The sequence below is a fragment of the Pimephales promelas genome, chromosome 4 (genome assembly GCF_988280905.1).
Source record: "Pimephales promelas chromosome 4, fPimPro1.hap1.1, whole genome shotgun sequence".
In the NCBI taxonomy this organism is placed as follows: Eukaryota; Metazoa; Chordata; class Actinopteri; order Cypriniformes; family Leuciscidae; genus Pimephales; species Pimephales promelas.
Genome location: NC_142772.1, coordinates 14,163,133 through 14,178,504, shown reverse-complemented (window position 1 = coordinate 14,178,504; position 15,372 = coordinate 14,163,133). Strand labels below are relative to the sequence as shown.

The 15,372-nt window shown below is 42.0% G+C and overlaps 1 long non-coding RNA gene across 1 annotated transcript; it reads right to left on the bottom strand.

The window, feature by feature from the left end:
• Positions 1-658: 658 nt before the first annotated feature.
• On the bottom strand, positions 659-7,808 carry LOC120489821 (uncharacterized). Its single transcript, XR_016168246.1, has 2 exons — positions 5,951-7,808; positions 659-2,730 (listed from the first exon to the last, which is right to left on the bottom strand). It is a non-coding gene; the product is annotated as an uncharacterized LOC120489821 (long non-coding RNA).
• Between the last annotated feature and the right edge of the window lie 7,564 nt (positions 7,809-15,372).

Genomic DNA, 15,372 nt, shown 5'->3' with positions numbered 1-15,372 from the left:
AAGACCCAGTCAGTGACGTCACAATATGCCTTTTTTTTTTAAATTCACGATCACCATCTCCAAAATTGTACCTTTTTTTTTTTACACCGAATCTTGGAAAAAAAAATATAGACCTACCTACCGACCCTTTTTTTAAAAAAAATTGCTGTTACTGCAAACCAAAATATTTTTAAGGATGGCCTTGGGTTTGAAAGTTTTTATTTTTCTTCACAAATTGCGGAAATTGAATCATTTTTGAATCATTCATCCCAAAAGAAACGGTAGGGTGCAACAGTCCACAAAATTCACAGTTCAGTGTATACAATTTTGTGTGCGATACATTGGTGTCATGGTTCGGTTCATTTTAGATACAACAAAAAGAAAGAAATGCCAAAGAAATTTCCTTTTAATTTTTTTTTTCTTTTTAAATTTAAACTAGCATCATAAAGTATGATCATTTTTTTTTACTTTGAACAAAGATGGAGATATACTTGACTCTAAATATGGTATATCATGGTAAATCATGCTTTCTACATAACACTTAATGTCTTTTGATGCTTTTGTGCTTAAAGGCCTTCAAGGCCTAAACTGCTTGAACCCCGCTAAATGCTGCTTGCAGCTTTAATTATACTTGTAATTGAATCGCAAAATGTTTCTACTGAATCTTCTACCATTAAAGTCCCCGTGAAATCAAAATTGAACCTATTTACTTTGTTAGCGCATATTACTAGTCTTGTGGTGAACAATTATTCTGTGCAAGTAAAAATATATTTAAAAAATGTTTTACCTTAGTAATCTTTAATCAAAATCTGAAAAGTTACTTCCGGTCTGGAACGGTTTATTTTTCTGATGACGTAGGTTTCACAGTTTGGGTGGGGAAACGCTTAACTACTCCCCTCAAACCGTTAGTTTACTATGAGCGAGAGATGGAGAGGAGGAGCGCTAGAGTAAAACCCTGCCCTCTGTTCAATATTCCGTTTCACTTGGAAATACGTCACAGCACTGGAGAAAAATCGTTTGCAACTTCCGGTTCACGGGGACTTTAAATCTTTATTTTCTTCACAATGCTTACTGAAAGAATTCCAATCTGCCTTCTCATACAACCATTTCTTTTGTAGTACATATTCTGGATTATTATCTACATTCATTTTACAAATAATTGGGAAATGGTCACTTCCAACCGTGTTCTCCCCATTAATTTTCCATTCACATAATTCAGCCATACTATTTGTTATTAATGTTAAATCTATACTTGATACCGAATTCTCTGTTATATTATACCTAGTTCCTTCTCCTGTGTTTAAAGTCCCCGTGAACCGGAAGTTGCAAACGATTTTTCTCCAGTGCTGTGACGTATTTCCAAGTGAAACGGAATATTGAACAGAGGGCAGGGTTTTACTCTAGCGCTCCTCCTCTCCATCTCTCGCTCATAGCAAACTAACGGTTTGAGGGGAGTGGTTAAGCGTTTCCCCACCTAAGTTGTGAAACCTACGTCATCAGAAAAAGAAACTGTTCCAGACCGGAAGTAACTTTTCAGATTTTGATTAAAGATTACCAAGGTAAAACATTTTTTAAATATATTTTTACTTGCACGGATTAATTGTTCATCACAAGACTAGTAATATGCGCTAACAAAGTAAATAGGTTCAATTTTGATTTCACGGGGACTTTAAACAAACTAATGATCTTTCGTCCATGAGCTGTTCTATTACTTCCCCATTATAATCTGTATTTTTACTCCCCCATAACCAATTATGAGCATTAAAATCACCACACCATAATTCTTTTTTCTCTTTCTTAATCTTTTCAAACAATTTTATTGATATCTTCTTACATGGATTATAAAAATTATATACTACAATTGAATCTTCTCTAAAATATATTTCTACCACTACACATTCCATATCTTTTACCTCACATAATTCCCTATATACAGTTCCTTCTTTTATAAAAGTTACCACCCCTCCCCCTTGTTTCCCAACTCTATCCTTTCGAATAGACTTATATCCTGGTAATGCAAATTGCAGGTTTGGCTTGAGCCAAGACTCTTGAACACAAATTATACTTGGCTTATGATCCAAATCCAATACAATTTTTTTAAATTCTTGACCATTTGCTACAAGGCTCCTTGCGTTCCATTGCATTACATGTATCACCATTAATCTACTCAGAAACTTGTGCAACTTCTACTGATGTTGCTCTGGTTAGAATTTCATGTATTGCACTTACTGAAATCCCAGAGATCCCTAGAAATTCTGAAGCAGCTTCTAGAATTGTTTTAATCTTTGCCGATCTGCTTGGCAACATAGCAGTGACATTAATTACCTTAACAATAAAGGCTAGAAAGTTATCTTTAGTCATTATTAATGTATTTTCTTTTATCACAAACTGTTGCTCTGGTTCCTTAGTTTTCTCGATTTTGTTCCTTGAATCTTGGTTGAGATTATCCCTCCTCTCTTCCCTCCTGTCCTCCTTACTTTTGCAGATCTTCACTGCTTCCGCATAGGTGACTTTATGCTCCGTCTTGTATTTTTGTACTTCTCTTGCTTCAATTTGTACCTCACATCCTCCATATGCTGCACTGTGAGCACCTCCACAGTTGCAACATTTTAATCCATTTTCTTCTTCTTCTTCTTCTTCTTCTTCTTCTTCTTCTTCTTTTTTATTGGCGGTTGGCAAACAACTTTTAGGTGTGCATTACCGCCACCTTCTGATATGGAGTGTGGATCAAAATGGCTTTTCCTCACTGCCCTTTAAATACATAAAACCATAATAACACCAATAAATAACTTTAATAAATATTCATTAACATCATTAATATTCATACATTATCAATAAATACAATTTCCTAAGACAACAAAATTTATATCCTTCTACTAAGACCTGTTTTATTCAAAAAGACAAATATGGCTCTATATCCTACATGCCCTGAATTCATTTGTAATAATTCCTTCAAATCCAATCTAATTTTTTCTTTTCTCAACCAGTTTCTCAGCCTCATCCTTTCCTCTTTATACTTTTGACAATAAATAATAACATGCTCTACTGTTTCATTGATATTACAGACCTCACACATCCCAGTTTCATGTTTCCCTAATAACTTCAGTGTACTATTCAATCCAGTATGCCCAAATCTCATTCTTGAAATAATGTCATCTTCCCTTTTATTCCTATTATTTTCCCTCATACCTCCTACCCTCTTCTGGATACTGTAATACATTCTTGCTTTTGTTTCTTTATTCCACTCCTCTTGCCACTTCTTCTTCATTTCTTCTTTGATTATGCTTTTAACTTCCGCCTTACTATAACTTATTACCATATCTGTTTCTGATTTTTTGGTTGCATTTTTGGCATATTTGTCCGCAATTTCATTTCCTTCTACTCCTATATGGGCTGGAATCCAAATGAATTTTATTATTACTCCTACTTTATTCATTCTATAAACCGCTTGGGCTATTTCCAACAAAATATCCTGTCTTGTTTCTGATTTCATGTTCTTAATACTGATTAATGCACTACTTGAATCTGACCCTATTAACACTTCCCTTGGCCTACTAATTTCAACCCACTCAAGGGCTAAGAGAATGGCCAGCATTTCTCCTGTATACACTGACATTTTATCATTTATTCTCTTATTTAACATAACATTAACTTCTGGTATAATAAACGCAGCTCCTACTCTATTACCTTCTGTTTTTGATGCATCTTTATATATCTTCATAAACCTAGAATAATTCTCCTCTATGTATTTACTAACCTGACAGCTATTACTTCTGTTCTCTTTTTTCCACTCTAAAAGGTGCAGATCTACCTCCATCTCCCCTAATAGCCAAGGTGGAACATTAGATAATGGCACAATTGGACTTACCACCATATCTCCTATCCCTATCTCATCGACTGCATCCCTTATTATCCATCCAAAACTCTTAATCTGTCGTCTTTCCTTTTCTTGACATGGTTGTAACACCTTCTGAGTCGGGTGAATTTCCTTATGCCCTTTTAAATTTGCCCAGTATGTTAATGCTATCTGATTTCTTCTAATCTCCAATGGCATCTCATTCATTTCTACTTGTAAAGCCGCTACTGGGGTTGTTTTAAAAGCACCACAACAGAGTCTTAACGCCTGACTTTGAATTACATCCAACTTTTTTAGTAAAGTGCTTGAAGCAGACTGATAAACTGTACATCCATAATCTATAACTGCCCTAATTAATCCAATATAAACTACTTTCAAAGAGTTCCTACTTTCTCCCCACTCTCTACCTCTCAGACATCTTACTACATTCAATATTCTTTTACATTTCTCAACAACTTTCTCAATATGTATTTTCCAGTTAAGTTTTCTATCAAACCATATCCCGAGATATTTAAAACATTCCACTCTCTCTAGATTTTTGTTATAAAGTTTAAGTTGAAACTGTTCTTGATTTATCCTTCGAGAAAAACAGATTACTTTGGTCTTTGCCACTGAAAACCTAAAACCCCATTCCATTCCCCAATTCTCTACCTTCCCAATTGCCTCTTGCATTTTCCTTACTATATAATCTATATTCCTTCCCTTTTTCCACATCACACCATCATCTGCAAATAAAGCAACACTTATAGATCTATCAACTTTACTAAACACTTCATTTATCATAATTGAAAACAAAACTGGACTAACTATACTCCCTTGAGGAGTTCCATTTTCCACTCTCATCCCAAAGCGCCATATAGGACGCTTTTGCAAAAGCGTAAATATCCAACGCACATGGCACCCTTTAACGTGAAATGAGACGCAGATATATTTGGGCAGATGGCGCCCCCTAGTGGTCTAACCCTTACCCCACACCATACCTAAACTTAACCATTAACCGAAGCGTCTCATTAGACGTTAAAGGGTGCCATGTGCGTTGGATATTTACGCTTTTGCAAAAGCGTCCTATATGGCGCTTTGGGATGAGAACGCGTTGAAATACTTTGTACTCAATTCTGTCCCTATTCTTACTGCGATCCACCTATCCGTTAGAAAATTTTTGATCCAACTATAAATTCTCCCTCTTATTCCCAATTGATAAATCTTGATCATAAGTCCTTGTTTCCACAACATGTCGTAGGCCTTCTCAACATCAAAAAATACAGATAATACTCTTTCTTTATTAACTTGAGCTTTTCTAATTTCATTCTCTAAACATATAGCTGGATCTATTGTGCTTCGTCCTTTTCTAAACCCACTCTGGTAAACCTTTATCAATTCCATTTTCTCCAAATAATACTTTAATCTTTCATTTATAATTTTTTCCATAATTTTCCCTACATGTGAAGTTAAAGCAATAGGTCTATAACTTTCTGCCAAACTTGGGTCCTTACCTGGTTTACATATAGGAACAATAATTGATTCTTTCCACTGTTTTGGCAAACAACCTACTTCCCATACCTTATTATATAACTTTAATAACGTTTCTTTACTCTCAGCACTTAGATTTTTTATCATACAATAACTTATTTAATCATTACCTTGCGCTGTTTTTCCTGATTTTCTTAACACATTATTCAACTCATCCTTTGTAAACATCACATTTATGGTACTTCCATTGTCCTCACCATCCAGTATTACTTCAACACTATCTCTTATTGTTCTCTCCCTCTGTATCGTTTCCTCATTACTCAAATTACTATTACTATGTATTTTAACAAATGTCCTTGCCAGCAACTCTGCTTTACCTTTGCTCTCTAATATTACTTTTTCTCCTTCTTTCATTATAGGATAACCATATTCTCTTTTATTTCCTGACATTTTCTTAATCATACCCCACACTTTATCTAATGGTGTACTTCTTCCTAGAGATTCACAATACTTCCCCCAAAAGTTTTTCTTAACTCCCTTTATTGTCTTCCTTACTACAGCTTGCTTCCTCTTATACTCAATTAAATTCTGGAAGTTATGTGTTCTTTTCAGAATTTTAAATGCTTTATTTCTCTCTTTAATTACCTTTGTGCATTCTTGTGTCCACCACGGAACGATTCTTTTTCTACTACTGCCTCCTCTTTTTGGTATCGACTCTTTTGCTGCACCTAAAATAATACTACTTATTTCTTCATTAAGATCATCAACTCCCTGATTTATACAAACCTCCTTTAATTTTTCTTTAGACAATATTCTAAATTTGTCCCAATCTGCTTCCTCAAATTTCCACCTAGTTACTCTCTCTTCCTTTTGCACACTCCTTTCTATTCCAATTTCTATGTATATAGGAAAATGATCGCTCCCTATAGTACTTTCCTTATTTACTTCCCAACTACTTATCCCTACCAAAGACTGGGACACCAACGTAAGATCTATTGCAGTCTCTATACCCTTACTTAAATTTATTCTTGTACCAGATCCATCATTTAGACATACTAATTCTTTTTCATCCAATATTTCTTCCAAAATTTCTCCATTAAAATCTTCTTTTTCACCCCATACCTTACTATGTGCATTAAAATCCCCGCACCAAATAATTTTTCCTCTCCACTTCTCCAGTATTGATTCTAGTTGTACTCTCTCTAGTTTTTTACATGGGTTATAAAAGTTAATCACTTTGATCTTTTCTTTCTTGTTCCATACTTCAACTACTATTACCTCTAATTCTTGTGTTGTTTTTAACCTCCTATATACTATACCCTCTTTAATAAATATTGCACATCCCCCCCCCCTATTCCATTCCTTCTATCCTCACGTATGGTATTGTAATGAACCTAGGCTAGTGTTGTCAAATTGTCACAGCTAGAGTAATTCACTCTACAAAAGCAAGCAGCACCACAGAGCTACAAAAAAATAATCTTTATTTGATACAATTCAGGTAGTGACCAAACATTTCAGAGTGGTTCAGGCTCTTGAATTACCAAACACGTATGCAAATCAGGGGCGAATTACACCACAAGAGATCATGCTCCACAGAAAACACCGTCATAAATAAGCAACGCTATAATACACACACGTCAATCCCGTAGGACACTGCACACGTTCAAAATGCACGTGAACTTCAAACCTAAGACGCCCTCCGACTACTACACAAAGGTTTAGTTCATCATAATTAACCCTCCCACCCCGTTATGAAATGATTACACTACCAGCTTTAAAGCAAATCACACACTCACACACACACACACACACACACAATAATACTTCTAAAATTCAACACTTAACTCTCCCAGGATGTAAGACCCTCCCCCGGGGTCTAGGCTTTGGCGCTGGTTGGCAAGGGGAAAAATCAGACGCCAGTCCAGCGCTCAGAAGGCCTCCGAACTATAGCGGGAACGGAGCACCCCTTGCTGAGAAGCCGCGCTGTCCACGCACTCCTATACCCGGCCTTATCTATCGGTTAACCCGCTAGACTATCTTCACCGCCGGCAGCCCTAATTAGCATGCGAACGGCACCCACCCCCCAACCTTGAGTGCAGTAGGCATTTGCAACAACAGCCCACTTCTCAGACCCCCCTTCACTGTGCTCACCTCTCTTTTTTAATCCCTCGGGTGACATTGAAATTTACAATAATTACAGCTTCCTGGACCTTCCCATTCATCAGTGATCAGGTGAAAACACTCACTAAACTCAACCCACTCCTCCACTCCACCCACGCCACTCATAACAACACATTCATCCACCGTCACTTCATTACAGTATTATATCCTTTAATAATAAAATCCAGATTATTTTTCAGCCATGTTTCCTGAACACAAATGATATCTGGTTTCTTTCCTAGTTTATCAATATATCCCTTAAACTCAAATCCATTTGCTAACAAACTTCTAGCATTCCATTGAATTATCAACAGTAAGTAATGCTTTGAGAAGCTGTATCTGCACTCCCTTCTCCATGGTTAAGATCAGCATGTATCTTTTCCCATGACAAATCTCTCATGTTTAAGAATTTAGCTGCTGCCTTAACTATGATTTTTATCTTCTCTGTTTTTGTTTTTGCCTGTTCTGAACAATTTATGACGTATGCTACAAAAGCACTATCCTGTCCATTGCCATTCCTGTTTTTTCCTGATGTGACCCCGTTCCTTCTCTATTTGTACCAATGTCTTCATTTTCTCTTCCATCCTTATATATTTTCACAGCCTCTGCATATTTGTCTTTCTGTTTTGATTTTACTTTTTGAATCTCAACTGCCTTTTTCTGGATTTCACAGCCCCCATATGCTGCTGTATGGTCCCCTCCACAATTACAACACTTTATTGTAACATTACTCCCACACTCTCCATATGCATGTTCTCCTCCACATCTACCACATCTCTGTTTCCCTTTGCATCATTTGCAGTATGTCCATAACGCTGACATTTATAGCATCTTAATGGAGGAGGTACATATTCTCGGATGTTAAAGCTCATGTATCCTACCATCACTTTCATAGGAAGTACATCATCTTTAAAGTGTAGCAGAACCGACTCACTATCTGTTTTTTCTCCATTTCTGAAAGCCTGCAATCGAGTGATTTCTGTAATCATTCCTCCTTTAATCACTTTCCTTAGTTCTTCCAGATTCTCTTCTACTGGAATTCCTGTTATCACTCCCTTTACACCTCCCTTCTCACCAATTACTTTTTTCTCCACTATTTCTTTTTTACATACTGATTGCAGTTTCATAGTTTTATTTTTCTGCTCAATATTTTTGCATTTCACCAATAGGCTCCCATCACGCAGCACTTTCGCCATTTCTATATCACCAATCGCTTTCTTCAATCCATTTGTAAGAGTGATCGGGCTAACTGATGTAATTTCATTCCCCACTTTAAATTTAAGAATGATCTTAAACTCTTCCATCATCATCTTTTTCCTTACTTCTCGAATTTCTTCTTCTTCTTCTAATGTTCTCTTCTTTGTCATCTGACTATTTCCATTTTCTTTTTTTCCTCCTCCTTTCCTACTCGTACTCTTTTCCCAACCCATCTCCATATCTTCATCCTCTGAAAATCCACTACAGTTTGCCATTTTGATCCAGTCACAAATCAGATTATGCCATGAACCCCCCAAAAAACAAACAAACAAACTAACTTAAAGCAACTAAGTAAAACAAACAAAAAAACAAAAAACAAACACTACTTTCCAGCAATGTCTCTGTTCGTGTTCCTACTCAATCCACGTCATTGCTCGCTCGCGCGCAGGACAGGAAGTCGAATGTGGCGGGCGCCATGCAGTTCCGACCAGGAAATACATCAGCTGAAAGTGTTTGGTAAAGCGCATGCGCAAGCCATCGAGGTTATATGAGCTCAAACCATAGACGGCTCAAACCAGAAACCTAAGTGTTGCAACTGTGGAGGTCCTCATAGTGCCGCATATCTGGGATGTATAGCACAAAAACAAGCCGTGGAAGCAAATAAATACAAAGCAGAGCATAATGTTTCATATGCACAGGCAGTAAAGAAGGTGCAAAATGAGCAAGGGAATAGGATGAATCATGGAAGGTCTAATGCAATTGAAACTACAGACAGGGGAACAGAGAGGTGTAATCCAAATGTAGATGCAAGTATGCTTATGATTAGCAAAGTAAGCTTCATTGCATTTATTGCTGAAGTAATCAACTGTACTGCACAAACAAACAAAAGAACAGAGAAATTGAAAATCATTATATCTGCAGCAGCTCGTCAGCTGGGAATAAATGATGTATCAGTTGAGAAAATTCAGAGCCTTCTGGGGCAATCTGAGAGTAATGCAAATTCTCAGGAAACCTCAGTTAGACAAAGGGTAAACAAATAATATGACATGTAGGATAGTACAATGGAATGCTAGGAGTCTGACTGCGAATGGTCAAGAATTTAAGAAGGTTGTACATGAAATGATAGACCTTCCTGATTTAATATGCATTCAGGAGACATGCCTTAAATCGCACTTAGATTTCAGTATTTGTCACAGGTCGAGGGGAGGAACGCTCGGGTGACCAACCACCCCCCCTCTAACTGAGTCACCACCGTGAGGAGCCGACACCACAGGCACACAACAGAGGACCCGGAGACAGAGATAAATTTCAAAGGAGTAACAATCTTTATTAAGCCAAAGGTTTCTCACAGTTCAAGAGACTCTCGTCGATGTATGATGATGGAGCAGGGGGGTTGAAGCTTACTTCTCCCCAGCGGTGCTGCAGACTTCCAGACCCAAGAGAAAGTATGTCAGGTAAGGATTCTTCACGGTACAAAGTACTCTCGTTGGTGCACGATAATAAAGCAGTGGATTAAGAGCTTACTTTTCCCCCAGCGGTGCTGCAGACTTCCAGACTCGGACAGTAAGTATGGCGGGTAAGGATTCTTCACAGTACAGAGTACTCTCGTTGGTGCACGATAATAAAGCAGTGGATTAAAAGCTTACTTTTCCCCCAGCGGTGCTGCAGACTTCCGGACTCATACAGTAAGTATGGCAGGTAAGGATTCTTCACAGTACAGGGTACTCTCGTTGGTGCACGGTAATGAAGCAGTGGGTTAAAAGCTTACTTTTCCCCCCAGCGGTGCTGCAGACTTCCGGACTCATACAGTAAGTATGGCAGGTAAGGATTCTTCACAGTACAGGGTACTCTCGTTGGTGTACGGTAATGAAGCAGTGGATTAAAAGCTTACTTTTCCCCCAGCGGTGCTGCAGACTTCCGGACTCATACAATAAGTATGGCAGGTAAGGATTCTTCACAGTACAGGGTACTCTCTCTCTCTTCAGTTCACAGTAGGGCGACAGTGGGTTAAACGATTACTTTATCAGCATTGCTGTATACTTCTGGGCTCAAACAGTAAGTAGAACAGGTGAGGACATTCACAGTACACAGTACTCTCTCTTCAGTTCACAATAGGGAGACAGTGAGTCATAATGTTACTTTACCAGCGATGCTGTGTGCTTCTGGGCTCAAACAGCAAGTAGAACAGGTGGGGATCTTCACAGTACAAAGTACTCTCTCCTCAGTTCACAGTAGGGCGACAGTGGGTTAAACGATTACTTTATCAGCATTGCTGTATACTTCTGGGCTCAAACAGTAAGTAGAACAGGTGAGGACATTCACAGTACACAGTACTCTCTCTTCAGTTCACAATAGGGAGACAGTGAGTCATAATGTTACTTTACCAGCGATGCTGTGTGCTTCTGGGCTCAAACAGCAAGTAGAACAGGTGGGGATCTTCACAGTACAAAGTACTCTCTCCTCAGTTCACGGTAGGGCGACAGTGGGTTAAACGATTACTTTATCAGCGTTGCTGTATACTTCTGGGCTCAAACAGTAAGTAGAACAGGTGAGGATAGTCACAGTACACAGTACTCTCTCTTCAGTTCACAATAGGGAGACAGTGAGTCATAAGGTTACTTTACCAGTGGGGCTGTATGCTTCTGGGCTCAAACAGTAAGTAGAACAGGTGAGGATAGTCACAGTACACAGTACTCTCTCTTCAGTTCACAATAGGGAGACAGTGGGTTAAACGATTACTTTATCAGCGTTGCTGTATACTTCTGGGCTCAAACAGTAAGTAGAACAGGTGAGGATAGTCACAGTACACAGTACTCTCTCTTCCGTTCACTGTATCACTCTGGGCTTCTGACGGGGGCAGATATAATAACCTTCCACGAACGTGTAAGCATGGATGGGGGCCACTTCTCAACAAAGACACAGCACACTTGTGTTCACTTCAATTCCACAGCAATAAATCAATGTGTATCAATAAGGCAAAAGCACTGCAATTCACTCACACGATAGGGTTGGACAGAGGCCCCACTCCGTTTACAGGGTTTTCACTTTTAATTCCTCCTAATCACACTCTGAAACACATAGCTCCTCCAACAGTCAGATCCACATTCACTGTATCCTCTTCAAGTGGTTCAAATGTTCATAAGATGAAAACAATTCACTTATCTTTCCTCTCTCCTTCCACAGCACAGATCCAGCCCTAGCTCGGCCCAGCAGTCTTCCCACAAACGATCAATCTGACCCAGCAAACTCGAATGGGCGATCTCCACACTCCAACGATTTTTCCAAGGAAGCCTGTATCCAGCACTGCCCAGAGTCAACCCTTTGGAATCTTGACACACTGTACACCCACCAACCGCGCTGCAAACACTCTCTAAATGCTCCTTTTATATTGTGGCTTATGAAACAGGGAGTCTGTGTGAGTGCCGCTCCTCTCTCTCTCACACCTGCAATGCATTAGCGCTAATCAGTACGGGCATGTTTCCATCACACCCGGAACCGTAGTGGAGTGTTGCACCCAATATGTTCCCTTAGGAAACTCAGGACTATCAAGAAGGTTCCGTTTACTGAGCGATTTTGTCACCCGTGACATCCCCCCTTGCCAATCGGTTCCAGTCCCTGGAACTGGCGTCCCTCAATTCCATTCGCCGTACCTCTCAGGTGGTTGTCCTCGGGTGTTCCGTTGAGATCGTCGGGGTGGCAAGGGCAGAGCCGCTCTGGCTTCAACCTCAGGGTCCCTCGGGACCACAGCCCACCCTATCATAGGTGCCTCTAAGGCGGGTGGTGCGCTTGGGGCCTCAGGCGCTAGTTGCGGGTAGTTCGGACAGGGACGGAGCAGGTTTCGATGGAGCACCCGTATTGGTCCGGGCTTCCCTTCGGGCCGTACAGAGTAGACGGGGGCATCAGGCCCTTGTCGTTGTTCCACCACATATGGCGTCGACTCCCAGCGGGCACTGAGCTTCCCTTTCCCTGGGCGCCGGTTGTCCCATACCAGCACTCGCTCCCCAGGTAACAAAGGGGCCTCTCGGGCAGTCCGGTCGTATAGTCTCTTATTCTTGGTGGCTGCTGCACTCAGATGGTCTGAGACTCGTCGGTAGGCATTGAGCAGTTGGTGGTGGTGCCGATTTACCCAGTCAGTGGTACTATACCCTCTTTCTGCAGCCTCGGTCCCCATGAGCAAGTCCACAGGCAAGCGGAGATGGCGCCCAAACATAAGGTAGGAAGGAGCATACCCGGTGACACTGTGCACACTGTTGTTGTATGCTTGTAACAGCGAGGGAAGACTCTCGGCCCATTGGCCCTGTTGTTCACTCTCTAGGGTCCCCAGCAACCCCAGCAAGGTCTGGTTGAATCTTTCGCACCCTCCGTTACCCTGAGGGTGGTATGAGGTCGTATGGGTCTTTCGGCAGCCATAGAGGCGGCTCAGCTCTTGGATGACCCGGGACTCGAAATTTGAACCTTGGTCCGAGTGTAGGGTTTCTGGGCAGCCAAAAGATTGTATCACTGCTCTCCAAAGGGCGTTGGCTGTGGTAACTGCCGTTTGATCGACGGTGGGGACGGCCCAGGCATATTTAGTAAATAGGTCCGTCATGACCAGAATATTCTGGAATCTGTCTGTTGGTCGACCCAGAGTCAGGAAATCTATCCCTACGATATGCAGAGGTGCTTTCGGTCGCAGGGGGACCAATGGAGCTCGGACCTCCTTCCTGCGTTTGAACAAGGTACACCGTGGGCAGCTCTGAACAAATTCCTCAACTTTCTTTTTTCTATCCTAGGCCAGTGGAAATACCTCCTCAGCAGGGACAGTGTCCTCTCTTGGCCCTGATGGCCAGTATGGGTGTGATAGGCATTCAACAGCTCCGAAACTTGGCCCTCTGGTACAACAACTTGGTGTACAGTCTCCTGTGTGCGGGGATCCCGCCTTGAACGACAGATTACTCCTTCTCGGAGTTGCAGCCTCTTCCACTGTCTCAGAAGCTGTCGTACCCCCACCGTCTGAGACCGTCTTTCCTCTGCCCTCGGCATGTTTCCCTGTCGGAGGTACAACAGGAGCTGACCCAAATCTGCATCTCTCTGCTGCAGCTCTCTCCACCGTCCGGGGTCCCACCCCCAACTAGATGGAACAGACTCCGGGGCCCCGGGAGCTTCCACCACGGCCACCAGCAACTCATCTTCGGTACCAAGGGCACCGAGGGGTGCTTGATCGTCTCTCTGGGTGGCTGGGAGTCTGGACAGGGCATCTGCATTTACGTGCTCTCTGCCGGGACGATATTTTAGCTGGTAATCATAATTTGCTAGCTGTGCCACCCAGCGCTGCTCCACTGCCCCCAATTTAGCGGATTGCAAGTGTACTAAGGGATTGTTGTCTGTAATCACCGTTACCTTGGCTCCCCACAAGTAATCTTTAAACTTCTCCGTCATGGCCCACTTCATCGCCAGTAGTTCGATTTTAAAGGAGCTATAGTTTGCAGCGTTTCGTTCGGCGGGATGTAAACTTCGACTTGCGTAAGCTATCACTCTCTCCACTCCTTGATGCTCTTGGGCCAGCACGGCCCCCAATCCTGCATTGCTGGCGTCAGTGTACAGGAGAAACGGCTGGGTGAAATCTGCATAGGCTAAGATTGGGGCCTTCAGGAGTTCCTGTTTAAGGTTCTGGAAAGCGGTCTCACAGGTGGAATCCCAGTGTACTGAGGGGGAGCCTTTACCACGGGCACGTCCAGTGCCAGCCAAGAGTTGGTTCAGTGGCTTAGCAAGCCCAGAGAATCCCTTTATAAAGCGACGATAATATCCCACAAAGCCCAGGAACGACCGCACCTGTCTTACTGTCCGGGGTGGCTCCCATCCTTGGACCGCCGCCACCTTCTCTGGGTCCGGGGAGATCCCTACAGCACTGACACGATGTCCCAAGAACTGCACCTCTTTCCGCAGTAACTGGCATTTTTCCGGCCTAAGCTTCAGCCCATATTTCTCCATGGCCCTGAAAACTCCTTCCAGATGATGCAGGTGAGTGTGGAAATCAGGGGAGAAGACGATCACATCGTCTAGGTAGACCAGCGTTGAGTCGACTAATTGTCCTCCTAGGCAGCGCTGCATCAGGCGTTGGAAAGTCGCAGGAGCGTTGCACAGACCGAACGGCATACGGTCCCATTCAAATAACCCAAACGGGGTGGTGAAAGCTGTCTTCTCCCTATCTCGGTCATCCACCTGCACCTGCCAGTATCCACTTGCCAGGTCCAATGTCGAGTACCATGCCGCTTGGGTAAGACTGGTGAGTGAGTCTTCAATCCGTGGCAACGGGAATGCATCTTTCTTCATTACACTGTTAAGTTTGCGATAGTCGACGCAAAACCTCCAGGCTCCCGTCTTCTTCTGCACCAGAACGATGGGCGCAGCCCAAGGACTACTGCTTTCTCGGATGATTCCTCCCTCCAGCATACCTTTCAACAGGGTGCGGACCTCGGTATAAAGAGTGGGGGGCACCGGACGGTACCGCTCTCGACTAGGCGTCGCCTCACCAGTGGGTATTTGATGCTTCACCACCCCTGTGCAGCCATAGTCCTCTTCATGTTTTGAAAACACATGTTGCCACTTCCTCAAAAGCTCCTGAAGCTGTACCACTTGCTCCTCTTCCAGATTCTCACCCTTCAGGGACTCTCCCATCAGATGGGCCGGCATCCCTCCTCCAACTGAACCCAGTTCTACCTCAACAGGGC